The 26,010-nt window shown below is 44.8% G+C and overlaps 1 protein-coding gene across 1 annotated transcript in view; it reads right to left on the bottom strand.

Moving 5' to 3' along the window:
- LOC124776279 (long-chain-fatty-acid--CoA ligase 1) overlaps positions 1-26,010 on the bottom strand; it is a 188,157-nt gene that overhangs the window by 77,920 nt on the left and 84,227 nt on the right. The gene's annotated exons all lie outside the window — the stretch shown is intronic.

The raw sequence follows: 26,010 nt of genomic DNA, 5'->3' as shown, positions 1-26,010 counted from the left end.
AACATCCACTGGTCGGAGCAAGGTAACAGAAAACTGTCTTCTCTAACACATCATCTAACACAGAAAAACAGAATTTTCGCGTTACTGACACAGTTTGTTGGTAAAGGTCTAATATTTTTTTCTTTTATTTATTTGTATTTCACGAGAACAGGAAGGTTCCCATAAAGAATTACCGCTCTGAAGCGGAGTGTGCCCTGATTTGGAGCTTTCTGGCAGCTTAAAAATGTGTGCTGGACCGGGACGCAAGCCTGGGACTTCTGCTTTTCGTGGGAAAGTACTTAACCAGCTGTCCGAGCACTCATGTGAGACAGTATTGTTAGCATCTGGAAGGGTTTCAAAGGGTCCTCATCGTGGGTCTCCATTTTGCCGTCCGGCCGAATCGTGCAATATCCAGATTAGTGGTGATCTGATGTTGGATTGCACGGGAACGTGAGGGCAGGCAAGCTCGTCGCCAAGATTCCAGTTGTGCATTTCTGATCATCACAAGGGAGAATCGCCAAATCGTACAAAAAAAAAATAAAATAAAAGATACAAGCATCCTAACACCTTTAAATTTGAGACTGTCATCCAACAATTAGTAATTGACTTCCGCAACATTGTGTGTCATACCATACCGTTGGTGGAGACTAACAGCAGGCATACTAGGGCATTACCGTCCCATGTGCAGCATGGCGTTAACACCATGACATCACAAGGGACTGCTGCTGATGAATGGTGATTCATTGTGTTCAGCGATGAAATGCAGTCCTTCACTACCCTGGAAGACCATTGTCGGCGAGTATGGTGGCTACCCGGGACAAGATTCCATTCCTCTAAAGTTCTGGAGAGGCACAGGGGTGTTACTAACGCCATCGTGCTGTACACCGAGAGCTTCATCAGCAATAAAATTTTGGTATTTAACGTTTACACATGCTGAACAAGGAATGCTCGCAAGAGAAGCCACCAAGCAACCAACTCCTGGGATCATGATGTGAGAGCCATTGGGCATCATTTCAGATCACAGATGGTGGTGACGGGGGGAACTCTTGACGGCATAACAGTGCGTCATGGGACATCCTCCATCCTCATGCGTTACCTCTCATGTGACAGTATCGTGGTGCTGTTTTTCAGCAGAACAATGCTCATCTATCATAGCATGCGTGACGTTGAAGTACTCCCGTGGCCAGCAGAATCCCCAGACCTGCCCCCAATAGAGCATGTGTGGGACCCACTTGTACATCATCTAGGCGCTACAGTCTGGAACCGCGCGACCGCTACGGTCGCGGGTTCGAATCCTGCCTCGGGCATGGATGTGTGTGATGTCCTTAGGTTAGTTAGGTTTAAGTAGCTCTAAGTTCTAGGGGCTGGTGACCTCAGAAGTTGAGTCCCATAGTGCTCAGAGCCATTTGAACCATTATTTTGTACATCATCTCCGTCCCATTAGCAACTATAGGACGGAGATGACGTCAAGTACTAGTCGCAAAACTTGTGGCCCAGCTTGCCTGGAGAGAGGATAGAACGGCTTCATGTCACTCATCACAAACGAATCAGTGCATCGATGCAGGCCAGAAAGGGTATAACGCCATACTGCATACTCTCTCAACCAGTGAAGCTACTCTCCTCCCCTTCTGGGTGTTTAACTTTTTTATGTGGCAGTGTATTATTCTAGAACTTTGTTTCCCTATTTGGGTAGTACTCTGTATAATCCTATTGTCATCTGTGGATAGCGTGGTACGATGTTCTCAAGTCAAAGTAGACAGTTTATTACGGTTCGTTTATGCCATCTATTTGTAGCATACTATTTGTATCGTGGGGATCTGTATGTATCATGCTGACATAAGAAATTTAAATATTACGAGGAGTTCTACATAATTTGAAGCTTCTGGACGCTGACAGCTTCTGCTACAAAATCAACTAGCAGGACTCGAGTGGATACAACATAATCCCGTAGAATAAACTGAGCGTGTATCAGAATGAGGAGAAGTAATTTCCGAAGAAGTTTTGCCAGGAGGTATTGAAATTACGAGATATTAACCAAGCGAGTTATTTGAGAAACATAAACAGTGGAACCTCGCACAGCGAGCATAATTCGTTCCTGGTTCAAATGGCTCTGAGCAGTATGGGACTTAACGTCTGAGGTCATCAGTCCCTTAGAACTTAAAACTACTTAAACCTAACTAACCTAAGGAAATCACACACATCCATGCCCGAGGCAGGATTTGAACCTGCGACCGCAGCGGTCGCGCGGCTCCAGACTGAAGCGCCTAGAACCGCTCGGACACCCCGGCTGGCAATTCGTTCCTGAATCTTACTTTTATTGTGAAACATTCGTTAAGCGAATCAATTTATCCCATATAAGTTCATGTAAAATACGATAATGTGTTCCAAGCAGAGAAACTACTAAATGTTTTGCCTTATTTATGCCATTTATTCAAAGAAAATTATACATGAATGTGCTTTATTATTCGCGATACATAACTAATTCTTTTTTACTAGGAAGCTATCTATAGTCATTTGTTTCTGCCAACACTTCAACACTTGGATAAAATGCGACACAGCAATATCGTCAAATAAATTTGTAGCGCGCGTAACCACTGCTTTATTGGGATGGTGATTTTCAATGTACAATGCAAAGGATTCCCATGCTTTAAGCATTTCTCTTATTGCGTCAGAAGATAGGTGCTTTGCTGTTACCGCCTCCTCTGAAGAACTCTTCCACACTTCCTACTGTGAAGCACACTACAACTCCATAAGCTCTTTGGTGGTCATTTCTTAGCTGTGATTATCTACAAACTCATCGATATCACTGTTATCCACTTCTAGTCCCCTGCTCTAGGCCAAAGACACAATCCCGTTGACTATAGGCTCCACAGGTACTGTCTCAAATGCCTCAGAATCACATCCGACAACGGACTCCGGCCAAAGCTGCTTCCAGGCAGAAGTGAGAGTTCTCTTGGTTACGCCTATTCGACCACCTTGACGCAGACAACGATGTTGAAGTGATATTTCGAAACCTCTCTCAGAGTGAGATTGGTAGCATCAGTCAACTCAAAGCAATGCTTTAGTGTAGAGCTTATAAAACACTAATACGACCTATTCTTGAGTACTGCTCGAGCGTTTGGGATCCCTATCAGGTCGGATTGAGGGATTACATAGAAGCAATTCAGAGGCGGGCTGCTAGATTTGTTACTGGTAGGTTTGATCATCACGCGAGTGTTACGGAAATGCTTCAGGAACTCGGGTGGGAGTCTCTAGAGGAAAGGAGACGTTCTTTTCGTGAATCGCTACTGAGGAAATTTAGAGAACCAGCATTTGAGGCTGACTGCAGTACAATTTTACTGCCGCCAACTTACATTTCGCGGAGAGGCCACAAAGATAAGATGAGAGAGATTAGGGCTCATACAGAGGCATATAGGCAGTCATTTTTCCCTCGTTCTGTTTGGGAGGGGGACAGGGATAGAATATGCTAGTTGTGGTACGAGGTACCCTCCGCCACGCACCGTATGGTGGATTGCGCAGTATGTATGTACACTCCTGGAAATTGAAATAAGAACACCGTGAATTCATTGTCCCAGGAAGGGGAAACTTTATTGACACATTCCTGGGGTCAGATACATCACATGATCACACTGACAGAACCACAGGCACATAGACACAGGCAACAGAGCATGCACAATGTCGGCACTAGTACAGTGTATATCCACCTTTCGCAGCAATGCAGGCTGCTATTCTCCCATGGAGACGATCGTAGAGATGCTGGATGTAGTCCTGTGGAACGGCTTGCCATGCCATTTCCACCTGGCGCCTCAGTTGGACCAGCGTTCGTGCTGGACGTGCAGACCGCGTGAGACGACGCTTCATCCAGTCTCAAACATGCTCAATGGGGGACAGATCCGGAGATCTTGCTGGCCAGGGTAGTTGACTTACACCTTCTAGAGCACGTTGGGTGGCACGGGATACATGCGGACGTGCATTGTCCTGTTGGAACAGCAAGTTCCCTTGCCGGTCTAGGAATGGTAGAACGATGGGTTCGATGACGGTTTGGATGTACCGTGCACTATTCAGTGTCCCCTCGACGATCACCAGTGGTGTACGGCCAGTGTAGGAGATCGCTCCCCACACCATGATGCTGGGTGTTGGCCCTGTGTGCCTCGGTCGTATGCAGTCCTGTTTGTGGCGCTCACCTGCACGGCGCCAAACACGCATACGACCATCATTGGCACCAAGGCAGAAGCGACTCTCATCGCTGAAGACGACACGTCTCCATTCGTCCCTCCATTCACGCCTGTCGCGACACCACTGGAGGCGGGCTGCACGATGTTGGGGCGTGAGCGGAAGACGGCCTAACGGTGTGCGGGACCGTAGCCCAGCTTCATGGAGACGGTTGCGAATGGTCCTCGCCGATACCCCAGGAGCAACAGTGTCCCTAATTTGCTGGGAAGTGGCGGTGCGGTCCCCTACGGCACTGCGTAGGATCCTACGGTCTTGGCGTGCATCCGTGCGTCGCTGCGGTCCGGTCCCAGGTCGACGGGCACGTGCACCTTCCGCCGACCACTGGCGACAACATCGATGTACTGTGGAGACCTCACGCCCCACGTGTTGAGCAATTCGGCGGTACGTCCACCCGGCCTCCCGCATGCCCACTATACGCCCTCGCTCAAAGTCCGTCAACTGCACATACGGTTCACGTCCACGCTGTCGCGGCATGCTGCCAGTGTTAAAGACTGCGATGGAGCTCCGTATGCCACGGCAAACTGGCTGACACTGACGGCGGCGGTGCACAAATGCTGCGCAGCTAGCGCCATTCGACGGCCAACACCGCGGTTCCTGGTGTGTCCGCTGTGCCGTGCGTGTGATCATTGCTTGTACAGCCCTCTCGCAGTGTCCGGAGCAAGTATGGTGGGTCTGACACACCGGTGTCAATGTGTTCTTTTTTCCATTTCCAGGAGTGTAGATTTAGATGTAGAAATAATCTGCTGATTCACAGGCAGGAGTAACAATGATGTTGGGAGGCAGAAATTGCATCTTGATGAACTGAAATTCTCCAAGGAGAAATCGCCGCTCGCATTGGCGCAGAACAGCAAGCAGTGTGAGACGGTCTTTCATTGGCTTGTGACCGGGCAATGCATTCTCCTCTGCTGTTACAAAGCCACGCTTCGGCATCTTTTTCCAGAACAGACCCGTCTCGTCACAATTAAAAACTAGTTACAGATGAAGTTCTCTGCTTTTGTGTCGAAGCTGGCTGCTTCGCCATGCCTCATAACGCAGTGGATGCTGGTTTCTCTCTTAAACTTCTCGAACCACCTATGGCTTCTCTTAAACACTTCTTTGGACGATGATCCTTGCGTCTTCTTAACGTCGTCGTCGTCGTCGTCGTCGTCGTCGTCGTTGTTGTTGTTGTGGTCTTCAGTCCTGAGACTGGTTTGATGCAGATCTCCATGCTAATCTATCCTGTGCAAGCTCCTTCATCTCCCAGTACCTACTGCAACCTACATCCTTCTGAATCTGCTTAGTGTATTCATCTCTTGGTCTCCCTATACAATTTTTACCCTACAATGCTAAATTTGTGATCCCTTGATGCCTTAGGACATGTCCTACCAACCGATCCCTTCTTCTAGTCAAGTTGTGCCACAAACTTCTCTTCTCCCCAATCCTATTCAATACCTCCTCATTAGTTACGTGGTCTACCCACCAAATCTTCAACATTCTTCTGTAGCACCACATTTCGAAAGCTTCTATTCTCTTCTTGTCTAAACTATTTATTGTCCATGTTTCACTTCCATACATGGCTACACTCCATACAAATACTTTCAGAAACGACTTCCTGACACTTAAATCTATACTCGATGTTAACAAATTTCTCTTCTTCAGAAACGCTTTCCTTGCCATTGCCAATCTACATTTTATATCCTCTCTACTTCGACCATCATCAGTTAATTTGCTCCCCAAATAGCAAAACTCCTTTACTACTTTTAAGTGTCTCATTTCCTAATCTAATTCCCTCAGCATCACCCGACTTAATTCGACTACATTCCATTATCCTCGTTTTGCTTTTTATATCCTCCTTTCAAGACACTGTCTATTCCGTTCAACTACTCTCCCAAGTCCTTTGCTGTCTCTGACAGAATTACAATGTCATCGGCGAACCTCAAAGTTTTTATTTCTTCTCCATGGATTTTAATACCGACTCCAAATTTTTCTTTTTTTTCCTTTACTGCTTGCTCAATATAGAGATTGAATAACATCGGGGAGAGGCTACAACCCTGTCTCACTCCCTACCCAACCACTGCTTCCCTTTCATGTCCCTCGACTCTTATAACTGCCTCCTGGTTTCTGTACAAATTGTAAATAGCCTTTCGCTCCCTGTATTTTACCCCTGCCACCTTTAGAATTTGAAAGAGAGTATTCCAGTCAACATTGTCAAAAGCTTTCTGTAAGTCTACAAATGCTAGAAACGTAGGTTTGCCTTTCCTTAATCTAGCTTCTAAGATAAGTCGTAAGGTCAGTATTGCCTCACGTGTTCCAACATTTCTATGGAATCCAAACTGATCTTCCCCGAGGTCGGCTTCTACTAGTTTTTCCATTCGTCTGTAAATAATTCGCGTTAGTATTTTGCAACCGTGACTTATTAAACTGATAGTTCGGTAATTTTCACATCTGTCACCTGCTTTCTTTGGGATTGGAATTATTATATTCTTCTTGAAGTCTGAGGGTACGAGATCGGCTAAAATCGTTCTGTCCTTCTCACAAATGATGTTCTCCTTCATAGTGTTGCCTTGCAATTGCTTTTCATTTATCCACATAAAGAGCAACCTTTCGACATCGTCCAGAATACTAAACCGTTATTTAGATACTTTGAAGCATCTATCTCCTTAATCTTGACCTTGTTCTTGAGGATAGTGCAAACAGTTTATGTAAACCGACAGTATGTGCAGTCTAAATAAGCAACGCTCACATCACGTTCGCGTTTTTCAGCGACTTAACGTTTCATTTCTAAGATCATATGGTCGTTTTCTTGCAGCTCTCCCTTCGCGGACATTTCTACGAAGGTTATTAAAATTTGCACACAAAAAACACTGTGTGGTCACAAGCTTCACTAAGATGGTAGCAGAAAGAGCGCTAAGCCCAGACTGCAGTACGTACTAAAGACATTGTTCATCTGCCGCTGCCGCCGATGAAACATGTTCATATTGTTGAAGGTTTCCCCCTCCGCTACTGACGGCTTACGACGTCATGTTACATCGTCGTCACTCGTTATGCGAAACATCACTGGTTAAGCGAGTCATTTTTTTAGCTCGTTATGCGACTTGGGCGTAATGGGATCTCCTAGTTAAGCGAGGTTCCACTGTACTGCAGTTGGGTTCTTTCCTCTCTCCTCTATTAACAGTTACAATTCCTCTGAGTAGAGAATGAAAAAAAAAAAATTATAATAATAAAGCAAGTGCATCAGATGCCTTAACTGCATGGAAATGGCGTCACTGACAGAAACTAGTCACTACTATATTGAAAAATGGTGAGTTAATTGTCTGATAGTGTGGTAGAAAACTTCAAACCTCTGCCGGTAAAAAAAGTGGGGAAATGTATCGAATTCCTTGCAGATGTAGAATTGTTGTCAACATTTCTTTTGTCCGTATTCCGAAGGAGCTTGAAATTTTAAATCTGGTCGTGTTCAAGGATCTGGTTTGTGGTTGAGGAATTAAACAGCGAGGTCATCAGTCTCTCGGTGACTAGGTAGATTTGTCTACGTCATAGGGCTGCAAACCAGGTAACCTGCCGGCGAAGCACCAACGCAAACCAGCAGTAATGGAAGAGCTGTATTTTGTTAAGAAGCGCACAGAAATTTCGAAATGGATACACGTGTTGAGATTAATTAAGGGTACCTTCTCTCTGACAAGCAGCTTTGGACACTATCCAGAAGTCAGGATCTTTAAATGCCTCGTGAAATAAACGGCTGCAATCCCTCATTTTCACAAATAAATAATACTGTACCAGAATTTATGAGAGCGAGTGTCTTGGAAAGAAACTTGTGGAAAACCATTAGGAACTGAAACAAAACGCTTGTTCAAAGCGCTACGAATGACTGTAGAACTGATTTGAGATTTTAGTTTATTTTGCACTATATTTATGGGTTCTAGTTTCATCAACTTTCAGGCATGTCCCAACACTTGAAGCTTGCTGCAGCAACAGCGAGAGTCCTACGGGGAACCACATACTCTGAGGTAAACAATGTCACAGAATATGTCCTAATGTCGTGTCTGGCCTTTTGCCCCGTGTAGTGCAGCAACTCGACGTGACATGGACTCAACAAATGGTTCAAATGGCTCTGAGCACAATGGGACTTAACTTTGAGGTCATCAGTCCCCTAGAACTTAGAACTACTTAAACCTAACTAACCTAAGGACATCACACACATCCATGCCCGAGGAAGGATTCGAACTGCGACCGTAGCGGTCGCGCGGTTCCAGACTGTAGCGCCTAGAACCGCTCGGCTAACCGGCCGGCTGGACTCAACAAGTCGTTGGAAGTCCCTTGCAGAAATATTGAGCTATGTTGCCTCAATAGCCGTCCATAATTGCGAAAGTGTTGGGAGTGAACGATTCTGTGCACGAACTGACTTCTCGATTATGTCCCACAAATGTTCGATGGGATTCATGTCGGGCGGTCTAGGTGACCACATCATTCGATCGAACTGTCCATAATGTCCTTCAAACTAATCATGAACAACTGTGGGACAATGTCTTGGCACATTGTCATCGATACAAATTCCATCATAGTTTGAGAACACGAAATCCAAGAATGGCTGAAATGGTCTGCAAGTAGTTGAAAATAACCATTTCCAGTCAATGGTTGGTTCTGTTGGACCAGAAGACCCACTGCATTTCAAGTAGACACAGCCCACACCATTATGCACAGCTTGCACAGTGCCTTGGTGATAACTGGTGTCTATGGCTTCGTGAATACACACCACTCTTGAACATCAGCTCTTACCAACTGAAGTTTGGACTCATCTGACCAGGCCACGTTTTCCAAGTCGTCTAGGGTCCAGTCGACATGGTCACGAACTCAGGAGAGGTGTTCCAGGCGATGTCGTGCTGTCAGCAAAGCCACTCGCGTCGGTCGTCTGCTGCCGTAGCACATTAACGTCAGATTTCACCGCACAGTATTAACGGGTACGTTCGTCGTGCGTCCCATATTGACTTATGCGGTTATTTCAGGCAGTGTTGCGTGTTTGTTTGCACTGACAATTCTACGCAAACGGCGCTGCTCTCGGTCGTTAAGGGATGGCCGTAGACCACTGCGTTGTCCGTGGTGAGAGGTAATGCCTGATATTTGGTATTCCCGGCACACAGTTGACACTGTAGATCTCGGTATACTGAATTCCCTAGCTATTTCCGAAATGGTATGTCCCGTGCGTCTAGCTCCAACTACCGTTCCGCGTTCCAAGTCTTAATTCCCGTCGTGTGGCCAGAATCCCGTTGGAAAATTTTTCACATGAATCACCTGAGTACAAATGAAGCTCCGCCAATGAACTGCCATTTTATACCTTGTGCATGCGATACTTCCGTCATATGTATATGTGCATATGGCTATCGAATGACTTTTGTCATCTCAGTGCATAACGCCAACTTACAACTGATGCCAAGGTAATCTTCCAGTTCCGTAACGTAACTTAAAATTTACTACAAGTTTTTGTCTTTCTTCATGCAGAAGACATACTCTTTTGCAAGAGGACTAATCTTTTAGAAACACACTGTATATCGGTTGACCATCCTAGTGGCGTACGCTCTAGAGTTTTTAACAGTGGACCAGGATGTGACGCACAACTCCTTTTGTAATGTCAGCCACAGGAGTTTGTTGCCCATCTCTCCTCGGCTTTCGCACTTTGCAACCTCCTTGGTAAGAGTCCAAGACTAATGAACAATACTCAAACCTTAGTTTGGTTATTTTCATGTCTTAATTCTACTTTAAATCGCTACGTACGTGTACTCACTGCTGCCAGTGGTTGTTCGGCAGCCACGTTTGTGAAAGACAAGTCATTATAAATTTGGCCTTTAACAATACAACAATACAATGACCTGACTTCCACATTTCAGTTCTAGGAAGAGATGGCGACATTCAGTGTTTACAAAGTTCTGAACGTTGCCGTCTCTTCATACAACCGAAATGTGAAAGTTAAAAATGCCACTATTTTCACAAGACGTACACCGCGAACCGGCTTTTACTTGAAGTGAGGAAAGTGATCCAGTCGCGCGGCTGTGTAGGCGATCAGATTCGCCAGCGAGAAATGAGCCGATGTAGGAATCTACAGTATAACAGCGTGACATTCACATATGTCGCCGCCTGTTTCGTTGTGATCAGTGGATCGAACTACACTATAGTTAACTTCCAGCAACTGCTCTGTGAGAATACTGAAGACGCAAAAATTGAAAGAATTGTTGCCCACTTTGAAACGTTCATGTTTCTACGACTGTGGAGGAAAGGAGGGGATGCAGGATAGCACAGGACACAATGAAATTAAACGCGCACACGCACACGCACACACAAAGCTATTTTCTTCGTTAAAAAATAGCGTTGCCAGTCACGACTTTTCCTTTATTTTCTGCAGGCTCCATTTCGGGAAATAATTCTCATTATCAATTCCGTACGTATTATTATGACATTTAAGCGTTATGTTGGCGATGTCTGAGCTGCTGCGTTGTATAAACGCGCATAATTTTTTACATTAATTATGCATCTTTAAAATAGCCGTTGTTGTTTTCAGTCCTGAGTCTACGTCCTTTTGAACCCGCTAAATATATTCATTCCTTAGTGTCACTCTACGATTTTTAATCCCCCCCCCTCTCTCATTAGTTACATGATCCACTCATATAATATTCAGGATTCTTCCGAAGCAACACATTTCAAAAGCTTCTGCTCCATTACTGTCGTATTTGCTTACTGTCCATGTTTTCAGTTTCGTACAAGGCTGCACTACAAGCAAAGACCTCCAGAAAAGATGTTAAAAAATCGTCTTTTTGAGAATGTTTTTCGAGCTATAGCCACTCTGTACTTTATATCCTTCCTACTTCGACAATCATTTATTTTGCAGCCCAATTACAGTAAATCATGTACTACTAATCGTGTCTCATTTTCTGATCTAATTCCTTCAGCACTATCTGATTTACTTCGACTGCATTCCATCACCCTTGTTTTACTGTTGCTGACATTTATCTTAAACCTCTTTTCAAGTTCTATCCATTCCATTAATCTGCTCTTCCAAGTCCCATGCCGCCTCTCTTCTTCCTGAACTTTAAACCTTTCCAAGTTTCTCTTTTGATTCCTTTAATGCTTGCTCAATGCGTTGATTGAATAACATTGAGGATAGGCTACAACTGACTCACTCCCTTCATGACCACTGCATTTCTTTCACGTTGCTCAATTCTTTTAATGGCAACCTGGTTTCTGTACAAGCTGTACATAACATTCTGCTTTCTGTATTTTATTCCTACTACCTTCAGAATTTGAAAGAGTAGTGAAGTCCAGTCAAGATTGTCAGAAGCTTTCTCTGAGCCTACAAATGCCAACTCAGTGGCATGCTTAATGTACGTGATGCAGCGATATTTATTACGCTCCCCAACCATGATTCTCAGTCACTGATACTGCAGGAGCTGCGAAGAAAGTTATCTACATTGGTCTTGCACAGTAGTACGAATGCAGTGAGCTTGTTTCATTACGCACTAACAGGCGGCTCTTAACACCCTCTGCTTATTTGATCAGCGTCTCCAGATGCTCGCTCTGTTTGTTTCCGTGATATGCTCAATGGGGCCACACGGCTTTCCTGCGCTGCAGGCTCCATCGTTCTTATACTAGCAAACATCTGAAGTCGTTTGGGTGGCAACTGAAGCGTGGGCAAAGAGATACTGATGTACGTCGTTCAGTCACAAGAAAGCGGAGAATCCACGTTTTGTGATTTCTGCTGTTTTCTGAGAGTGATAGATGGTACATTTTGGGTTCTAGAGGTGAGACGACATTTTCATGCATTGGAATGACGGATAGTCCAACAATTGCAATATTCTGACAATTGCAATATTCTGGACGAGAATGGAACAGCCAATCCAACTCGACGCACGAAGACATGCCATCAATTCAGAATTATGACGTGACAATAACTTAATTTTTCTAGTCAACTGGAAGTACAAATCTTTGCATTGGGCACCAGTACCGTACATATATTGAATGAAGGCTGCATTTCCCGTTTTAAATAACATATGAAAAATAAACGAGACTAGTGGAAGTCTCTTTTGCGCTGCATCTCATTAACAACAGTCATACGCTCCGAATCATTAGCTATAAGATCCAAATATTTTATCATCCAAAGAAATGGAAGGTCTGCGAGCTGATAGTCCATGCTGCTGCAAACGTCTTAGAACTGTTCTTGCAGATGGTTGTTGTCTTGCAAACGTCCCCATCTGTTGACTCAGGGATCGAGACGTGGCTGCACGATCCATTACAGCCATGCGGATAAGATGTCTGTCATCTCGACTGCTAGTGATACGAGGCCGTTGGGATCCAGCACGGCGTTCCGTGTTACCCCCCTGAACCAACCGTTTCCATATTCTGCTAACAGTCATTGGATCTCGACCAACGCGAGCAGCAATGTCGCGATACGGTAAACCGCAATCGCGATAGGCTACAATACGATCTTTATCAAAGTCGGAAACGTGATGGTGCGCATTTCTCCTCCTTACACGAGGCATCACAACAACGTTTCACCGGGCAACGCCGGTCAACTGCTGTTTGTGTATGAGAAATGGGTTGGAAACTTTCCTCATGTCAGCACGTTGTCGGTGTCACCACCGGCGGCAACCTTGTGTAAATGCTTTGAAAAGCTAATCATTTGCATATCACAGCATCTTCTTCCTGTCGGTTAAATTTCGCGTCTGTAGCACGTCATATTCGTGATGTAGCAATTTTAATGGCCAGTAGTGTAGTTAATTTGAACTAGTGCAGTAAGAAGAACTAATTCAAAAGGAACAATTCCGTAAAAAGTACTAATTTGCCCATCTCTAGTTGTTAACAATAGAGCCTTCAATGTTCTGGCGACGCCAAGAGGTTGTCTGGAACTTTTCAACATGATGTAAACTGCTATAGCCTGGATCAAAATATCGCTCGTTGTGAGAAGCTTCTTACACTCCAGCGGTGCGGTAATTCTCGGCGTGTGCCAGTATTACATAACGCTGCGGTCGTATGTGGGTGTGTGGAGCTATCTCTGGGGGAAGCTGCCAGCTGGCAGGGACGCAGCAACCCAGAGACAACTGCAGCCACAGCCTGTCCACCCCCTAGTGTACAGCACAATTCTGCTGTGTTGCTTAACGCCAATACAGAGCCACAGATGATGCCATTGGCACTATAATTCGGAAAAGAAAGTGCACCAAATCTGGAACTTTTGATGTAAGTGGCGTGAACTGCAAGCAAACATTTATACAGCTAACTAACTGTATATTCAGGGTGAACATTCCGTGATGACACTGCTATCCTCAGTGAAAGTCAGGAAAAACTACGGAATCTATTGAATCGAATGAACATTCCAATCGATCGAGAGTAAACAAAAGAAAGACCAAAGTAATCAGGATTAGCAGAAATGAGATTAACGAATCAAAATTGAGATCACGAAGTAGTAACGCATGATGGACGAAGCAGTGACACAAAAAGTAAAGCAGCACACAGATGAGATTTCTGACTAGTCTTAATTTGAGGAACAAATTTCTGAAGATGCACAGCATTGTATGTTAAAAAAAAAAAAAGTGTGTGAAATCTTCTGGGACTTAACTGCTAAGGTCATCAGTCCCTAAGCTTGCACACTACTTAACCTAAATTATCCTAAGGACAAACACACACACCCATGCCCGAGGGAGGACTCGAACCTCCGCCGGGACCAGCCGCACAGTCCATGACTGCAGCGCCTGAGACCGCTTGGCTAATCCCGCACGGCTCTAGCATTGTATGAACGTGAATCACATGCTGTGGGAAAACCGGAAAAGAAGAGAGTCCAAGCGTTTGAGATGAGGTGCTATACAAGAATGATGAAAAATTAGATGGACTCTTAACATAAGAAATGCCGAAGTTCTCCACAGAACAGGCGAGGAGAGGAACAACTGGAAAAAACGCTGAAAAGGAGAAGCTACAGGGTGGTAGGACACGTATTAAGAAATCAAGAATTAACTTCCATGATACACGAGGAAGCTGTAGAGGGTAGAAACTGTGGGGAAGACAGAGATTAGAATACATCTAACAAATAATTGAGGACATGGGTGCCAGCACTACTTTGGCATTGAAAGTTGTCTGTTATTACTGTCCTTTTGCCAACTTTCATGAATTCAGTTTATTCCGTATCAAGTGTCTGTGAGCAACTTTTGCTCTTGCCTCTGAAGCCCCCGATACATTTTCGCTGTGATGTCTGCTGAACTACTTTGAGGCATGAGCGACTAAGGAAATGTGGGTGCGAGGGCGAGCGGATACTAACCACGCGACGATGAGTTTCGAAGACGAACTTTATCACGATGTGAAATGGTGTGTTATTGAAAGTGACATGAGGGAGGGAGGGAGGGAGGGGGAGGGGGAGGGGGAGGGGGAGGGAGAGGGAGAGAGAGAGAGAGAGAGAGAGAGAGAGAGAGAGAGAGAATAGGGAGAAGAGGGGGGAAGGAAATATAACTGAGAATAGACAGACTGCATTTTGTTAATTTGGGCCACATTTTTTTTAAAGTAATGCTAATCTTTGAATGGGATTTAGTGACCATGAGGTGTTGGGATTGAGGTAAGTAATATCTATTCAATATACAGACACCCAAACAACATTAAGAGGTTCACATTTGAGAGTAGTTCGTAGCTGGCTGTATCAAACTAGTCAGAAAACTGGTGACACGATAAATAAATAAATAAATAAAATTGCCCTCGTTCTTGGTGGCCAATGAAAGTGTGTGTGTGTGTGTGTGTGTGTGTGTGTGTGTGTGTGTGTGTGTGTGTGTGTACGTCTGGGGTCTTTGCAACTAAGATCTTTAAAGATTCCTTTAAAAATTTATGTTACAATTAACTTTTTAAATATACAGTACTTTCGGCTACGAAATCTCACTCTGAATGAGATCAGCTTCAGAACCGTATGATACAATTAAATGACTTTTGGATACTACAGTATTTTACTTGCTGATTTACGTGCGTTCAATAGACAACCAGTCACTTTTTTCCAGTTTTGATATGATTTATTTTTTGCACCGGTAAATAATTTTCGAGCCACGTAACTAGTTTTCGAGGCACTATAGGCTCATCATCAGATAATGGCATGTTAAAGAACAGTGAATTTGCGTTATTCAAGTTAGCAAAAATTATGTATCCTATACATGAAAAAGTGAATATCAAGCAACGTTGTTAACAAGCATTGAAAAAGCAGATATAAATTGATTTTGATGTGCTAATTGGATTGAGGTAGACATATCTGTGATACGTGATTTGTCTACTAAAATTTAGCTTGTTACAGGACCAGACACCTGCCTTACAATACCGGTTTTCATATCAATGTGTAATTAGCTGTTATTGAGAAAAAAATTTTATGCATTTGTGAACAAACTGCTATTCTCTGTGTGAATTTTTGTCCTAAATTGTCCTCTCTCATATCGTGAAATTTCACTTAATCTTTGAGGGAGAGAATTCTAGTCAAAGTATGTTTTGTAAAATTGAATGCTATATACAGACAATTTTTAAAGCCTATTACTGAACGCTGTACAAACATAATACGACTAGGAAACATAGGTGTAATAGAAAGAACGGATGTAAAATATCTTAACACAATCACATTGTTACATTTGTCCAGTGGCAATATGCAAACGAATTGTGTCAGTTGCAGTTGAGAACTAAAATAATATTTTATGTATGTAACTTGGTGATAATACTGCATGCATGTGACGATGTATGTAGAAACCTCAAGCGAATAAAATAAGTGTCGTTTCCTTGTTTAAACTATGACCTCTAACACACAGTATGAGATTCGGTAGCAGTTAAAAACCACCTCCTGATCTGAAGCTGAACTTTGACATAATGAAGCTAAAATCTTCAAAAATTAAGAAGCAAATTCACTGAAAATACGTTTAATTTGTAGTTCATTTCATAGTAATGACTCTTGAGAGCGTTCGTATTTACTCAGGTGGCAATTACTGTCTAACATCTTCGGTTATTTATGAGTTAATCGGTGGGATATTAAGTTACAACCTAAACTACGATCAACTTGCAGGTTGTTTGTGAATTTACGGAAAATAACATAAATGTAGTTATGTCCTTAGCCTGCAGCGCATTTGTAACGGAAGGAGCAAACAAAAAATCTTTCCAGAGATTTTCTGTACAGCTCGCCGTACAACATGCTGTTCACAAGGCAAGCACCCCAGTTATAACGAACAAAACGAAATTAAAGTAATTTTCGTGTAATAGTTGCACCGTTGCACTGTATGACGAGCCAACACTTGAAAATGACATTAAAGGCGAAATCGCGAACATAGTGTGTAGTATCATTGCCACAGACACTACTACAACGCCGCGCCAACACAAGGTTGGCAGCCCGTTTTCTGCCGAGGACAGCGCACTCTATTGAGCTGTGCAGCTCGACGGAACTGGAGTGTGCCTCGTTCACTCCTTATCTAGATTTCAACCTAGGTAGACGCACTTTCATAATCGGTCCTCAGCCAGTTCTGTTTGCATTGATTCTCTGAGTAGGGCCCATCAGGCTTAGTCCCTGAGAATATGTTGTATTACTTCATGGTATTCCATGTTTCGAGATTGTTAGTTCATAGCCGCAGCTGCAGTCCTCCAAATTACTGAAGGTAAGTAATTTTCATTGTACTATGTGTTTCTTGAATAATAATCTTCCTCTCTAACAGTGTGCCGTACCGCATATTGTTGCAACCTGGACTCCTTCAGCTCCTATCAACTCGGCCTCTTACTTATTTGCATTTAGTAACGAGCTGAAAACACCCACGCGTTTTGTGCCTCTAAACAGTGAGACACAATATAGTGGATAGGTAAATTCTGTCCTTTCTTAATATTTCTGGAGTGTGGACACAAGTAAACACAAAAAGAGCAAAATGTCGAATCAAATTTCCTGTTATTTTGTCTGTGGCAACCGGTTTTAGGGCAACATTGCGCCATCTTCGGGCCACCTGACCGACGTGTAGGAAGAATCCCGCATCTGGTCCAGCCAAAAAATGGCCAGCATTCACCGACTGATATCCGTAGATACATTTTCCCTTCGATCATCACTTTCCGGCGGTTGAACAGAGTAACTGGAATATCGTACGATTGATGCTTGTCGGAACCATGCAGAAACCCACGTTTGAGATGTTCGTCTCCACGCCAACCACATATGTTCTATAATTATAGAACATGTTTACGTCAATGACATAGGTCTATAGTTCAGCGTATGAACGAATAGCACGAAAGTGCAGGATATAAACCGCGTTTCATACATCCCTAAATTACTGTCTAAAACCAGGCCAAGAACGATTCATCGGATCAAATTATTCTTCTCCATTTCCCGTTTGTCCCTGCTCAATGATCTTAGCGCTGCTTACGAGAATGAACCTAGTACTTTTCGTTGATCAGACTTTACGTGTGTTAAGAACAGAGTCAGCGCTGGACTGCAATTACAGATCTAGTACGAACGAGTTGATAATTGAGTTATAACTTCAGTTTCGCCATACAAAGCCTAAAGTTCTTTTGGAGGATCACCTTCGATGCAAGACTACTGGTTTCCATTCGGAATAAAAAAGGTGGTGTCAGATGAACATCGATAGACAGCGTAATGGTATGTAATCGAATTAAATCAGGTGATGCTGAAGGAATTAGATAAGGAAATGAGACATTAGAAGTACCCTGTGAGTTTTGATATTTGAGGAGTAAAATAACCGGCGATGCTGAAAGCAGAGAGCATACAAAATCCAAACTGGCAGCAGTAAGAAAAGCGTTTATATTTAAAGAAAAATAGTTTAACATGTAATTTTTTGTGTTAGAAAGTCCTTTCCCAAAGTATTTGTCTGGTTTGTGTAGGTTTATGCGAAAGTGAAACGTGGACAATAAACAGAAAAAAACAGGAAGATGACAAAAGCTTTTGAATGTTTTCTATGTGCAGCCATAGTACAACTGTATCATGGTATTGGTGTGGAGATTACGACGCATCAGTAGACCAACTGTGCGATTTAATAATTTAAAAATATATTGCCGGAAGACGTGATTTCCTTGTCAAGTTCTTAACAGTGTTACTTCATCAGGCACAGTCAAGAACAAGTAAGCAGCAAACGTGCATTATCGAACAGCGTAAGGCTCAACGTTTTACATGTCATTGTATAACATTCGTAACCAAGCGCCACAAGTAATTACGAACCTTGTACCATTACATACAAAATGCATGTTTCCTACTTGCTTATTTTTGACTATGCCTAATGGTATAATAATTTTAAGAACCTGATAATGAATCATTCACTCCAGGAAAAGTTATGTACCGGTATTTAATTACGAGGCCCGTTCTAATAGTAATGCAACACATTTTTTCCTCGGTCAATTTCGGTTGAAAAAATGTGAAATTTGTTGTGGAACATCGTGGAATAATCCCACTTCCGCGTTATAGTTTCATGAAGTTCCGATAGATGGCGGCGCTACATGCAACCTTCAAAATGACGTCTGTAACAGAGCCGCAGTGGCGGATACAGACAAACCTCAAAGAGGGGGCGCTAAAGATGTCCTGAGCTACCTTTACTTTTACCGTAATAAAAATAATCAAATCACTTGCATGGTATAAGAGTTTTATTTCAACTGATTACACACATATACAAGACAATACCAATTTATGATATAAAAAAAGTTACAATTGTGGTTCTCTTCCTTAAACGATGAATTCCATGCGCCTATTCCTCCTGGCAAATTAGTTAATTACATTGACAATAGGACAATCAAAGTCAGGGTGAGTGTTCAACAGAGATAAGCATTAAGTCGATCCTCCTCCATAACGTATCGAGAGCACTAGAATGGCCGCGACTTTTCTCTTAGGTATGTCTTAGCTACCTATGTGGCAGACAGGAACGTATTTGTATATACGATGATGCAGATGTGCGTGCTACGTAGGAAAGTACAACTACTCGATAACTCGATTCAGTCGAGTCGACTGACGAAAGGAACGGACGAATAGCGTGCGGGCTGACTGCGGGGGCGGCGCGGGTGGCAATGCGGGCGGTCCCGGAAGACCGGGGGGAGGGGGCGCCCCCCCCCCCCCCCCCCCCGCACGTCCCCTATATGTATTCGCCACTTACAGAGGTGCGGTCCAAGTAGTGAGTTGTCATTGAGTTTCTTTTTATGGGAAAGAGTACCACAGATATTCGTAGGCGCTTGCATGATGTTTGCGGAGACCTGGCAGTGAACAAAAGCACAGTGAGTCCTTGGGCAGGGCGTCTGCCATCATCGCAACTAAGTCACGCAAACCTGTCCGATCTCCATCTTGTGAGCCCGGACACGTTCATTCGAGGTGTGAGACTGATCACAAACACCTCGCTGCTCAGCTGGACGTCTTTGTTGGTGGCACCGACACACTCGTCACCTGTTGGAGTACTCAAAGGTGTGTGCCCGCGGGGTTCCTTGCCGCCTAACAAAAGACAAAGAACAACGAAGGACCATTTGCGCGGAATAGCTTGCGCATTACGAGACTGATCGTGACTACTTTTTTTGTCACCGGCAACGAAACATGGGTTCATTACTTAGAATCGGAAACAAAACGACAATCCTTGCAGAGGTGGCATATCATCACTTTTCCACAGAAAAAGTTCAAAGCTGCGACCTCAGCTGTTAAACTCATGGCGACTATCTTCTGGGATTCTGAAGGGTATTCTGTCTGATGTCCTCCTCCATGGTGGGACCATCCACTCTGAAGTGTATTGTGCTACCCTAAGGAAATTGAAGAAACGACTTCAGCGTGTTCGTCGACATAAAAATACAAACGAACTACTTTTCTCCATGACAATGCAAGACCGCACCCAAGTCTGCGCATCCGAGAACAGCTCACGAAACTCCATTTGGACTGTCCTTCCTCACTCTACAGTCCGGATGTCGCAACTTTCGACTGTCATCTGTTTAGCCCGATGGAGGACGCACTCCCCTAGAAGTGGCGTAATGCCGTCGCACTGAACGGAGATTATGTTGAAAAACAGTTTCGTGGCGAGAGGAGAGGGGAATAATATGATGTATTGGAATCCTGAATAAAAGGATGTGTTGTATTATTTACTGAATGACCCTCGTAAATTACAGATTTCGACAACTGCTGCTTCATAGTCGCTCCACTTCTGAAATGGAGTGTAAAAAAAAAAAGTACTGAAGATTAGATGGGTACATCGTATATCTAGAGAAGAGGTACTGAATCGAAATGGGAGAAATATCTGACAACTTGATTGCAAGAAGATACTTCGCGAGGCACCCTGGAATTTTCAGTTTGGAAATGGAGGGAAGTGTGGTGGTAAAAATTGTAGACAGACGGGCACCAAGGGTTGACTACAGTAAGAAATTTCAAGTGGCTGTACGTTGCAGTAGGTACCCAGAGATGAAATTTGCACTCTATAGGATTGTTTGGAGAGCTGTATCCATCCAGCCTTAAGGTTGCCGCCGCCGCCGCCGCCGCCGGTCAGGGCGAGGCTGTCGATGGCGCAAGAAACGAACCTTCAACTTAGTCAGGCTTGGAACCCTGCACTCAGCCTGGAGAGAAAGATGCGGTCCCAGAGATCGGGGACCGCCCCCGACGGCGGCAGCAGCAGAGAGACTGTAGACCGCAGTTCAGACCCAGGCGCCGCTTCCCCCACCACCTCCAGTAGCCACCGCGCCGGCCGCACCGAAGACACCAGGAGAGGAACGGTGGAGGGGGTAACGGCTAGTATATATAGGGCGCCGAGAGGAGCACCTCAGGCTGCCACACCCAACACCAACACACCACCTGGGGGAATACTGGAAACACTATTCTCCCGACACACGACCGTTCAAATCCTTACCAAGGTGCTGACGGCCGTCACTACACTCATCACCCAGCTCATGAGCGCCGAACCCGGGCAATATTGGGCTGTCATACACACTGCCATCACAACACTCTTTCACACTCTTACATCAATAATATGCCACACCCGGCCCATAACGCAGACCCGCATACACTATCACAGATCCTGTTCTGGAATGCAGACTCGATCCACAACAAAAGGGCAGAATTTGCCGCGTTCATGGAGCGCAAGGGAATCCTTGTCGCGCTACTGAGCGAGACTAAACTTAAACCGCACAAACAATTAAACTTTCCTGGCTATTGTGTCTGTCGTACCGACCGACCGGGCGACGCCGTGGCAGGTGGAACTGCAATCGTCATACACAAAGACATTGAGCACACAAACATAGAGCTCCCTGGACTGGAAAAAACCGAGGCTACGGCCGTCAGAGTCAAGTTCAACGGAGCCTACACCACACTGATATCGGTATACAACAGCCCTGTAGGCATCTCAACACGCGATATCAGCACATTACTCAACATTTCACCGCGAGTAATAGTCGCTGGAGATCTGAACGCAAAACACCCAGAATGGAATTCACGCATACGAAATCCCAACGGCAAAAACTGTACGAACATTCGCTAGGCAGAAACTACATTATACTAGCGCCGACTGATGGCTCTGAGCACTATGGGACTTAACATCTGAGGTCATCAGTCCCCTAGAACTTAGAACTACTTAAACCTAACTAACCTAAGGGCATCACACACATCCATGCCCGAGGCAGGATTCGAACCTGCGACCGTAGCGGTCGCGCGGTTCCAGATTGTAGCGCCCAAAACCGCTCGGCCACTTCGGCAGCGCCGACTGAACCGATGCACATTCCCTATCAGAGGGGACACAGGCCAGACGTGATAGACATGACCCTCATCAAGGGCATTACAGCGACACTCAACGTTGCCGTTGAAAACGATCTGCCCTCAAACCACCAACCTGTAATACTATACATCGAGGAAACACTGCAGCACACGGAACAACGCAAGATGTTGGACTACGGGCGTGCGAATTGGACATTGTTCAAGCAAACGCTTGATAGCCACATCCCACCTATACACGAAATTAACGAAACGGCACAAATTGACGAGGCAGTAGAAACCCTCACTAACGCCGTCCAGGACGCAATGGCAGGCACCATACCTGATCGCACCTCACAACAACACAGGGCGGCCCTGTCCCAGGAAATCCTGGGCCTAATCTCAATTAGGAATCGCCTCAGGAGACAATGGCAGCGCACCAGGCGTCAGTACTTCAAACAGCACATTAACAGGCTACAGGGCATCATACACGATAAAATACAAACACATAGAACACAACTGTGGAACCAAAAACTCGAAGGGCTGGACACCGCACAACCTGGCGTGTGGCAACTAGCCAGACACTTCACCAGGGAGAAAATATACACCCCAACGCTTCAAGGGCCTGACTTACCTGCATACTCAGCGGAAGAGAAAGCAGAACTAACGGCCCACACACTCGCAGCGTCATTCACACCGAACCTGGTACCATCAGATCCAGTGTTCACACTTGCTACTGACCAAGAGGTTACACGCATTCTAGCCCAACCATCGCGCGACGACATTCAACATGCTAGCACAGCCGAAGTCTCCTGGGCTATAATGCATTCCGCTGCTAGGAAAGCCCCTGGTCATGATGGCATTCAAAACCGTGTCCTCCAGGAGTTCACTGATAAATCTACTGAGTACCTATCACACATAACGAATACCATACTAAAACACCAACACTTACCCGCCTTTTGGAAGACGGCCAAGGTCCTTTTGTTCAGGTCCGGGGAAAGACCACAGCCTACCACAAAATTACCGACCCATCAGCCGTCTGAGCTCGCTCAGTAAGATTGTTGAGAAGGTGATTCTCAAACACATCACTAGGCACTGCATAACAAATGACATCCTGAGACCGGAGCAATTCGGCTTCAGGAATCACCACTCCACAACACAACAACTCCTACGGGTCGTTGAACATATAACACATGGCTTCAACATAAACAAAGCTACAGGGGCAGTGTTCCTGGACATCGAAAAGGCTTTCGACCATCTATGGCACAACGGCCTCATCCGCAAACTCAGCGACGCGGGATTCCCCGACGGGCTGGTGCGTCTAATACACTCATACCTCACAGACAGGAGTTTCAACACTGACGTGCAGGGAAAACAATCAACACGAAACGGTATACACGCGGGAGTACCCCAGGGAAGCATCCTAGGGCCCCTACTATTTAACCTCTACATAAACGATCTCTCAACCACACACAATCTACATCGATGGCAATCTACGTGGATGACACAGCTATCCTCGCGGAAGATTCGAAACCATCAAACATTACGTCACGCTTACAGACTGCACTCAGAATGGCTGAGCCTTGGTTGGAGAAATGGCGTGTTAGAGTAAACGTCGACAAGTGCGAAGCCGTTCTGTTCACTAGAAGACCGAAGCAACTGCGCAAACACCGCTACTGCAGACCAATAACTCCACATGCACGTCCAATACGTTTCCGCGAGAAAGTCAAATACCTCGGTGTCTGGCTGGACCGGAAATTACTCTGGGGGGACCACATACAACACATGACCAACCGAGCTAGCGTGAGGCTCAAACAGCTCTATCCTATGCTCAACAGGCGTAGCACACTGAACAGAAGGGTGTCGAGGCCCATGTACATGACACTTATCCGACCCCTGATGACGTACGCAGCTTCTGTCTGGGGATACGCTGCGCCTACACGCCTGCGCCGTCTGCAGCTCATGCAAAACAAAGTACTCAAAATCATAAGCAATGCTCCACGATACACACGCATCGCGGACCTTCACCGAGAATACCGACTTGAGACTCTCACGGAGGTAATCCACAAACTCACCACAAGACTATACAGAAACTCCAGACATTCGCAGAATCCGTTTATTCTGAATCTGGGGAACTACGACCACAACCATAGATGGAAACATAGAAGACCAAAAGACATACTTGTAAGGACATAACATCTATGGCCAAGCATACGCAAACATAACGGCACAGGCGAGCCCCTGTTAATCAGACGCCATTACTGGATATCCAGCTGAAATACACTGTCGAATAACTGGCACCACACAGGGAAGCCGTACCGTACACTGCATGCAAACAAGCTCCACACATCCCCCACACAGTGAGATGATCTATGGCCGATCTCCCACTACTGTATAACGATCTTGATTGTTCCAGGAATGTAGCAGCTGCAGCAACTGGGACACATCGCCATCGCTTGTTACGGTAATGATGCATGATACCTATACTAACAAATCCAACCTTGCATGAGCTATCGCAGCTAGCAAGCCACTACTGCTCTTACTACCCATCCCACTGTCGCAGAGGTTTTTTTTCCCACGGCACGAGCCATGGCACTTTTTTCCCTCTGCTCTTCAAATCGCTACCCTCACTCGCGTTTCGTCCACTATCTATCACCTGATGGACCGTGTTAATGCGTAGCCTTACCCAGACGCACGGACAACATCACAGCCCAGCATCCTGTGATCCACTTACTAGACAACTAACATGTTTACGGAGGTGACAGTAGAACTTTTGGTTTGGTCATCACGTTGGTGCGGGCGTGGAGGTGCCCCATCTCTTTTCTAACAGTACAGCATTCGTCAGGAACCATCTGGAGATGGCAGCGTGTACGTCTGCCGAAATATTGTGGAGAAATTACGACGCTACCCGGTCGGATACCCGAGAACTGTTCAAACTGGAAATACGCCGGGAAAACTTCAGATCGCATATTGGATATTTTTGCTCCAACTGACAACACTTCAACAGTCAGCTCCCTTTAAGAGGCTGTAATGCCTTTTTTTTTGACACGTAATCTAAATAATAGCACTATTAAAAATAATTCTTCATATTTTAATCTGAGGTCCTCGCAGAAGAACTTCACAAACTATATCCCTAATCAGTAGGGCATACACGACTGCGAAGCTATAGAACAACTAGGACTATACGTCATTTTTGTAGCGGACAACAGATAAGTAGTCAGGGCCTGTTCGAGATCATTTTTCCACACAAGTGACTTGTTATTTGGTGCCTCCCTTCATTCCCTTTTCCTTCTTACACTTTCACCCGTAACAGTTTTCGCTACTAATTGTGATACGCACTGTACACAAATCCTGCACCTGGGCACCCATGATGCCCCTTTAATCTTGGCGCCCCTAGTGGCCGTTACTAAATGTGCTACAACCTGTGTACAAATCTTTAGAGCTGTGGCGCTTCTCGTGCCCTTCTCAGCCGTGTAAGTGCTCGGTGGTTATAATTAAAGTGCAGATACTCGCAGATCTCCAGTGTGGGCTGTAATTACCAAATGGCAGCGGAAATTGGTAGATTTTCTAATCATCTAATGATAAATCGATTTACGCTGAAAAAATTAGTTGCAAATTTGGCCATCAGGTGCAAATCTGGCGTTGTGAATGCAAGAAAGACTAATATTTTCATACGTTATAGATTTCGAACGGGGCTTGGGCAGGGAAGATCCAACAAGTGAGAAAGGCATAATGCCGATTTTATTATTAACCACTGCTTACACAATTTGTTCAATACGAGCACCGGAGACGTCTACGAGATGCCGAACAGTGCGAGATTTGAACCTGGTGGCCGAAACTGGAACTAATTTTTTCGGCGTAAATCGGTTCGCATTAACGCGTTAACATACCTATCAAGTTCCGCTGCCACACGATAATTACAGCCCACACTGGACCTCTGTATCTGCATCTTCATTACAAGCACCCAGCAATGTATGGTCAAATATCTAACAGGCGTTTTCAACAGGTATGTTAGTCGGAAGAAGAATGGTGTACTCAAAACGTCAATTACGAGTAGTTGCTATATCTTCTCAAAGAAAATGAAATTACGTTGTTTGATTGTTTGTTTACAATTACATTTGTTCAATATTTGTACATACCACGCCACAGTACCG

Source organism: Schistocerca piceifrons, chromosome 2, assembly GCF_021461385.2.
Source record: "Schistocerca piceifrons isolate TAMUIC-IGC-003096 chromosome 2, iqSchPice1.1, whole genome shotgun sequence".
Taxonomy (NCBI): Eukaryota; Metazoa; Arthropoda; class Insecta; order Orthoptera; family Acrididae; genus Schistocerca; species Schistocerca piceifrons.
The sequence above is the reverse complement of the archived record's forward strand: the minus strand, read 5'-3'. Positions and strand labels throughout refer to the sequence as shown.